Genomic DNA, 8,826 nt, shown 5'->3' on the forward strand with positions numbered 1-8,826 from the left:
GTAAAACTTATATAACATTCATTAAACAATGGAAAGTCTAGGATGGAAAAATGACAGTATTACGAAAAAGATCGATAGCCACTCACAGTATCACGGAGATGTTGAGTCACAGATAGGCACAACAAAAATACTGTCAAACAATTCAAATAGGCCTCCATCCAAAATAGGCAAAAAAACCACACACACAGTACATTACTTCTCAGAAGCAAGAAAAGCAATTTTTTATTATATTTCAGTTGTTGGTTTCTGTGTACAGCATCAAACATCTATGAAACTTTTGACTTATCACTCAAAATTATTGTCTTTCCACAGCACAGAAACCACCTTTATTGACATTTTGGTATAGGCTGTGCTTTTTGGAGCCATTTTGAAAAAAAATGCCTGCAATTGGAAACAGTGAAACATGAATAATGAGGGGACAGTAAAACATGAATGATGAGGGTACAGTGTGACATGTTTCACTGTTGCCAGTGCATGTTCCTTGTTTCTGATATTTTCTTGCCTTATAAAACAGTGATATTTATATTTTTTGTTTGAAAAATTTACTTTTGGGTTGTACAATACCCAAGAGAAAGAATCCTAATGACAAAATAGGAAGATTTTCAGAATCTTCAATGAAGGAAGCCATCGTGCTGGTAACCAAAATAAATTGAGCACCAGTAGTGCATTTAAACAAACTGGCTTATTCTTTTCAAACTGTCAGTTGAGATGTAGAGATTTCACAAAGATAATGATTCAAAAATGTGAAATTACAATGAAATCCAGACCTTTAGCTGCTGACAGGCATTGATAAATATCATCAGACAGTTGAAAATGTGTGCCCCGACCAGGACTTGAACCTGGGATCTCCTGATTACATGACAGATGCTCTATCCAACTGAGCCATCAAGGGCGTAGATGACAGTGCAACAGCAGGGACTTATCTCTAGCCCACTCCCCATGAGACCCACATTTCCAACTTACTGTCCACATACTACATTTGTAGTGCCTCTGTCCACTATACTCATTACTCGCAGCAGTCAATCTATCAATTCCCACAATAGTTCAAGCATTGTGAATGCATCTGCACTGAAGATCATCATTGGCAAGTAAGCCTTAATTATATGTAGATGGTCCCTGTTGATATTTGTCAATGCCTGTCAGCAGCTAAAGGTCTGGATTTCACTGTAATTTCATTCTTCTAGAGCATTAAGATCAACAATGGTATCTATTCTTTCGGACATGTGTCCCAACTACCGTAGAATGGGGTGTAGTGGGGCATGTGGGGTGAAGTAGGACATTATATTATCTTTGGTATTTCGTTGGTGCTGACATCGAGTGGCTCTCTCTGAAAGTGATCTCTTTACTTAATTTGTTCATCAAAGTTAAAAAAGCAGATACATAGTGTTTGAAGCTTGTTTTGCTGGTAAGTGCTTCACAGATTGTTTTTTCCATCATGCCAAAAAGGTTAAATTATAAAATATCCTTAAAAACCTCTTCCAGTGCTCAGAAGAACATTAATGTAATGCTCAGCTTAACCTGTAGTCTCAGAACTAGTATTGAGGTTATGTTGTATATAAATTGTCATGATGTTATTGTCATTAATGTACTCATAAGACTAATTAGTTTAAGTAATTGCCATTTTCAGGGGTGAAGTGGGACATGGTGCAAAACTATAAAAAAACTGCAGGGAGTGGTGGACTCTTTAAATACGATGAAAATTCGATGCAAAATGCTATTGCAGAGTACAGGAGAAGTAGCGCAAGCTTGAGATCACAGCTGAGGAATATGGTGTTCCCAAAAACTATGCTGGCAAATAGGGCAAATGAAAAATTTAAGAAGAAACATGGAGGTCTACAAGTTTTAAGTGAGGAGCAGGAAATTTAATAGTGGCAGGAATTTTAACCTGTGCAGAGTGGGGGTTTCCTCTTCAAAGTAATGATGTTAAGGACACAGTAAAAACTTTTCTTGATCAACTCAGATATCACGTGAAAAAATTCAAAGACAATAGACCTGGGAGAGATTGGATTCAGAATCTTTTTCATTGACATCCTAACCTCACATTTCGTCTTTCAGAAAATGTGAAAAGATCAAGAGCTGCTGTTATTGAAGACTGCCTTACAGGATATTTCAAAAACTTTGAAGCTAATTTGAAAGACATTCCTCCATAATGTATTCTAAACTCTAACAAAAAAAAATTTCACAGATGATCCTGGATCTTCCAGAGTCATAAGAAGAGGATGTTGACTTCCAGAAAGAGTTACTGACCATAGCAAACAATCAACCAGTGCGATGTTTACTGTTTCTGCTAATGGGAAAAATGCTCCCCCCTTTTACTGTTTACAAGACCTTGAGCACAAGTCTCTACCCAACTTGGACAGCAGGTGGTGTTGAAGGCTCACATTATGCAGTAAGCAAATCTGATTGGTTTGACATGCCATTATTTGAAGAATGGTTTGTCAAAATAGCTCTGCCATATCTGACAAGGTTTGATGGAAGAAAAGGTGACATAGGAGACAATCTTTCAAGTCATCTCTCTCAAGAAGTGATAAGATTGTGTCATGATCATAACATTGCCTTTATAATGCTGCCTCCAAGTTCTACACATATAACACAGCCCTTGGATGTTGCAGTCTTCAGACCAATTAAAGCAGCATGGAGAGCTGTTTTGCTGGACTGGAAGAAACTGTACAAGGGCTGTCTGCCTGAAGTCCAGTTTCCAAAAAAAACTGAAGGAAGCACTGGAGAAGGCTGATAATATGCAGAGGAACATCATCTCTGAGTTTAGAGTATGTGGTATAATACCATTAGATCCTGAAAAAGTGCTGCAGAAGATTCCAAGGAGAGTTCAGCATTCCAAGTCTGTGAAAGTTTGGACAGATGTTCTCACTGAAAAGTTTGTCATAGCCAGATCTAGTGATTCCACAAGAAGCAGAGGAAGAAAACTAACTGTTCATCTTGGTATGAGAATTTCTCCTGCAGATTTTGTCATGAATGTTTCCACAACTTCTGCAACCATAGTAGTGTCTGCACGCACCAGCCATCCATTGGTACTCAATGTTGTTGTTGTTGTTGTTGTTGTTGTGGTCTTCAGTCCTGAGACTGGTTTGATGCAGCTCTCCATACTACTGTAACCTGTGCAAGCTTCTTCATCTCCCAGTACCTAATGCAACCTACATCCTTCTGAATCTGCTTAGTGTATTCATCTCTTGGCCTCCCTCTACGATTTTTACCCTCCACGCTGCCCTCCAGTGCTAAATTTGTGATCCCTTGATGCCTCTAAACATGTCCTACCAACCGATCCCTTCTTCTAGTCAAGTTGTGCCACAAACTTCTCTTCTCCCCAATCCTATTCAATACCTCCTCATTAGTTACGTGATCTACCCACCTTATCTTCAGCATTCTTCTGTAGCACCACATTTCAAAAGCTTCTATTCTCTTCTTGTCTAAACTATTTATCATCCATGTTTCACTTCCATACATGGCTACACTCCATACAAATACTTTCAGAAACGACTTCCTGACACTTAAATCCATACTCGATGTTAACAAAGTTCTCTTCTTCAGAAACACTTTCCTTTCCATTGCCAGTCTACATTTTATAACCTCTCTACTTCGACCATCATCACTTATTTTGCTCCCCAAATAGCAAAACTCCTTTACTACTTTAAGTGTCTCATTTCCTAATCTAATACCCTCAGCATCACATTCCATTATCCTTGTTTTGCTTTTGTTGATGTTCATCTTATATCCTCCTTTCAAGACACTATCCATTCCGTTCAACTGCTCTTCCAAGTCCTTTGCTGTCTCTGACAGAATTACAATGTCATCGGCGAACCTCAAAGTTTTTATTTCTTCTCCATGGATTTTAATACCTACTCCGAATTTTTCTTTTGTTTCCTTCACTGCTTGCTCAATATACAGATTGAATAACATTGGGTAGAGGCTACAACGCTGTCTCACTCCCTTCTGAACCACTGCTTCCCTTTCATGCCCCTCAACTCTTATAACTGCCATTTGGTTTCTATACAAATTGTAAATAGCCTTTCTCTCCCTGTATTTTACCCCTGCCACCTTCAGAATTTGAAAGAGAGTATTCCAGTCAACATTGTCAAAAGCTTTCTCTAAGTCTACAAATCCTAGAAACATAGGTTTGCCTTTCCTTAATCTAGCTTCTAAGATAAGTAGTAGGGTCAGTATTGCCTCACGTGTTCCAATATTTCTATGGAATCCAAACTGATCTTCCCCTAGGATTGGCTTCTACTAATTTTTCCATGTGTCTGTAAAGAATTCGCATTAGTATTTTGCAGCCATGACTTATTAAACTGATAGTTCAGTAATTTTCACATCTGTCTACACCTGCTTTCTTTGGGATTGGAATTATTATATTCTTCTTGAAGTTTAGTCAGGACTGGCTCTCCCAAGGCCAGCAGTAGTTCTAATGGAATGTTTTCTACTCCCAGGGCCTTTTTTCGACTCAGGTCTTTCAGTGCTCTGTCAAACTCTTCACGCAGTATCTTATCTCCCATTTCGTCTTCATCTACATCCTCTTCCATTTCCATAATATTGTCCTCAAGTACATCGCCCTTGTATAAACCCTCTATATACTCCTTCCACTTTTCTGCCTTCCCTTCTTTGCTTAGAACTGGGTTGCCATCTGAGCTCTTGATATTCATACAAGTGGTTCTCCTTTCTCCAAAGGCCTCTTTAATTTTCCTGTAGGCAGTATCTATCTTACCCCTAGTGAGATAAGCCTCTACGTCCTTACATTTGTCCTCTAGCCATCCCTGCTTAGCCATTTTGCCCTTCCTGTCGATCTCATTTTTGAGACGTTTGTATTCCTTTTTGCCTGCTTCATTTACTGCATTTTTATATTTTCTCCTTTCATCAATTAAATTCAATATTTCTTCTGTTACCCAAGGATTTCTACTAGCCCCCGTCTTTTTACCTACTTGATCCTCTGCTGCCTTCACTACTTCATCCCTCAGAGCTACCCATTCTTCTTCTACTGTATTACTTTCCCCCATTCCTGTCAATTGTTCCCTTATGCTCTCCGTGAAACTCCGTACAACCTCTGGTTTAGTCAGTTTATCCAGGTCCCATCTCCTTAAATTACCACCTTTTTGCAGTTTCTTCAATTTTAATCTACAGGTCATAACCAATAGATTGTGGTCAGAGTCCACATCTGCCCCTGGAAATGTCTTACAATTCAAAACCTGGTTCCTAAATCTTTGTCTTACCATTATATAATCTATCTGAAACCTGTCAGTATCTCCAGGCTTCTTCCATGTATACAACCTTCTTTCATGATTCTTGAACCAAGTGTTAGCTATGATTAAGTTGTGCTCTGTGCAAAATTCTACTAGCCGGCTTCCTCTTTCATTTCTTAGCCCCAATCCATATTCACCTACTACGTTTCCTTCTCTCCCTTTTCCTACTGCCGAATTCCAGTCACCCATGACTATTAAATTTTCGTCTCTTTTCAGTATCTGAATAATTTCTTTTATTTCGTCATACATTTCTTCAATTTCTTCGTCATCTGCAGAGCTAGTTGGGTATAAACTTGTACTACTGTGGTAGACGTGGGCTTCGTATCTATCTTGGCCACAATAATGCATTCACTATGCTGTTTGTAGTAGCTTACCCACATTCCTATTTTTTTATTCATTATTAAACCTACTCCTGCATTACCCCGATTTGATTTTGTGTTTATAACCCTGTATTCACCTGACCAGAAGTCTTGTTCCTCCTGCCACCAAACTTCACAAATTCCCACTATATTTAACTTTAACCCATCTATTTCCGTTTTAAATTTTCTAACCTACCTGCCCGATTAAGGGATCTGACATTCCACGCTCCGATCCGTAGAACGCCAGTTTTCTTTCTCCCGATAACGACGTCCTCCTGAGTAGTCCCCGCCCGGAGATCCGAATGGGGGACTATTTTACCACTGGAATATTTTACCCAACAGGACGCCATCATCATTAACCATACAGTAGAGCTGCATGCCCTCGAGAAAAATTACAGCTGTAGTTTCCCCTTGCTTTAAACCGTTCGCAGTAGCAGCACAGCGAGGCTGTTTTGGTTAGTGTTACAAGGCCAGATCAGTCAATCATCCAGACTGTTGCCCCTGCAACTACTGAAAAGGTTGCTGCCCCTCTTCAGGAACCAAGCATTTGTCTGGCCTCTCAACAGATACCCCTCCGTTATGGTTGCACCTACGGTACGGCTATCTGTATCGCTGAGGCACGCAAGCCTCCCACCAACGGCAAGGTCCATGGTTCATGGGGGGTGGGGTACCCAATAAGATATTCAAATGCCTAGAGGTAAGAACAGTAGGGAAATGAAATGTGCTTTCAACAAGAGAACAATCCAGAGACTTCCTTGTGGTGAAATTCATCACAGAGCAGGACCACCAAACAAAATTCTACGTGGGAGAAATCATTGGCATACCAAAGGACAAGACAACTGAAATAAAATTTCTAAGGAAAAAAGTAGGGAAAAAAGTGACAATGTTCCATTTTCCAGCAAGTGAATGACATCCGAGATGTTTTCTACATTGATATTGTTTGAAAAATTGATGTGTATCAAGACATCAGGAGAGGAAGATTTCTCTTCCCAACACCGTCCAAGATTGTTGTCATTGCAAAAGATCAATGAGTGAAAATTAGCAATGAACAGTATAGCAAAGCTGCATATAGATCTGTAAGACCATTATTATCATGTTATAGTGCATTAAAATAGTCTTATTTGTAGAAAAAGTTCCTGAATTTAAAAAGTTTTCTCTACAAAACTTTTTATATGATAGCATATAATATAAAGAATTTCTGCTTACTGTACTCATTTGTGCTATTTCCCTGTCCTGCTTCACCTCCATAGTGAACTTTAGAGTATTTTGAACACAGATTAATGTCTGTTTCACTTCATCCCATCTGGGGTGAATTGGGACACACATTTCAGCACTTTAATAGTCCCTCTATCTAACATATTTAAAAAATATGAACCCAAACACAGTGAAAAAAGTTGTTAGAAGATTATATATATAAAGTTGCATAAAGTTTGGAAACAAAATTGATAGATAAATTTACTAAAAACCTGAAAATCTGTCCCACTTCGCCCCATTCTGTGATACTCACTGAATCTCATTTTCTCACCAGAATTTCACTTAATTTGTTTAAAAATTTAATGGTATTCTTTAAAATGTTTTATAGACATTCTACTGATGAAACATTATGAACTGGATCTTAAAAATAACAGGTGCCTAAAACATTTACTTAAAATGAGAAACCAATCATTGACTAGGTGAAAGGATTTCAACAGAGATTTCCCCAACTCTCTCTTCAAACACCAGAAGGATGCACTTTGTCTAGAGGTACAATTTGTGCTAAATACAATGTATCAACCTTCTTTGATAAACTACATGGTGTTATAATGTGTCATCCAGATTTTGGTGCTGGATCACACATTTTCAGTGTAAGTGTAATTGGTTCAATAATAGTCCAGACATCACTGATGGCTGAAATAGACCTATACTTTTATGACATCTGTGCAATAGTAGATGATGATACAGCTGTGTCATATGAACCTTTTGATACCATTCTCATTGTACTGATATCTTGTGACATTTACAAAACACATTTTCTCTGTGTGAGTTTGTGGACCTGTTATGATGAATGGTAATTATTTTATTGAAAATTTGTTTTTCATATTTTTATTACATTTTTAATATTTGTATCTTCCTACTTTCACCTATTTACTGAAAATTATTATCCTATGTGATCCTTTCTACACCAGCTACCAGCACATAACTTTATTCTTTCCACACACAAAATATTAAAAATCTTTTATGAAAGGTATTTTATAAATTACGTAACAATTTATATTTTACAAAATGTACTTATAATTTGAATATTATTTTCTACCAAATGTTGTCATAGTTGAATTGTATCAATATCTGAGAAACACTGTTAATTGTTGAAATGCAATATCTCTCTTACATTGTGATAAGTTAGTTAGTTTGAGGAGTGTCAGTGTGAAGTGTCGATGATGGACAGACATGGAGAGGCAAGACTGGTACTTGTCTCCATTGCCCCCATGTAAAATGCATTTGTAAAGTTACGTTAACATACAAAAAATGTCTGCATTCAAGATGTGATCTGTTGATTATGTGAAATACATAAAAGTGGTGCTTTAAAAAGTGTTTCATTGAAGAATGTTTTGAGCTGGCCCATTTTCATCATTTCAGAAATGAACAGTACTTCATTATTAACTTAATTGTTTGATGAATGGATTACAGTGAGGTGACAAGTCATGGGGATAACATTACGCACATATACAGATGATGGTAGTATCATCTACACAAGGCATAAAAAGGCAGTGCATTGGCAGAGCTATCATTTTTATTCAGAAGATTCATGTGAAAAGGTGTTTGACATCATTATGTCTACATTACAGGAATAAACAGACTTTGGAAACAGAATTGTAGTTTGAGCTAGAGACAGACAGGACATTCCATTTTGGAAGTTGTTAGGAACACAATATTCAGAGATGCACAGTACCAAGAGTGTGCTGAGAATACCAAATTTCAGACACTGTTTCTCACCTCAGACAATGCAGTGGCTGATGGCCTTCTCTGGATAACAGAGAGCAGCAGTTTTTTTGCACAACTGTCAGTTCTAACAGATGAGCAATACTGCATGAAATAACTGCAGAAATCAATGTGGGATGCATGCCAAATGTACCCTTTAGAACAATGCACCAAAATTTGGCATTAATGGGCTATGGCATTAGATGACCGATGCAAGTGCCTTTGCTAACAGCATGACTTCATGTGCAGCACCTCTACAA

At 37.9% G+C, this 8,826-nt stretch overlaps 1 non-coding gene across 1 annotated transcript; it reads right to left on the reverse strand.

The window, feature by feature from the left end:
- Positions 1-818: 818 nt before the first annotated feature.
- Positions 819-893, reverse strand: Trnat-ugu (transfer RNA threonine (anticodon UGU)). The gene has a single exon. It is a non-coding gene; the product is annotated as a tRNA-Thr (tRNA).
- Positions 894-8,826: the final 7,933 nt, after the last annotated feature.

Source organism: Schistocerca nitens, chromosome 4 (assembly GCF_023898315.1).
Source record: "Schistocerca nitens isolate TAMUIC-IGC-003100 chromosome 4, iqSchNite1.1, whole genome shotgun sequence".
Lineage (NCBI taxonomy): Eukaryota > Metazoa > Arthropoda > Insecta > Orthoptera > Acrididae > Schistocerca > Schistocerca nitens.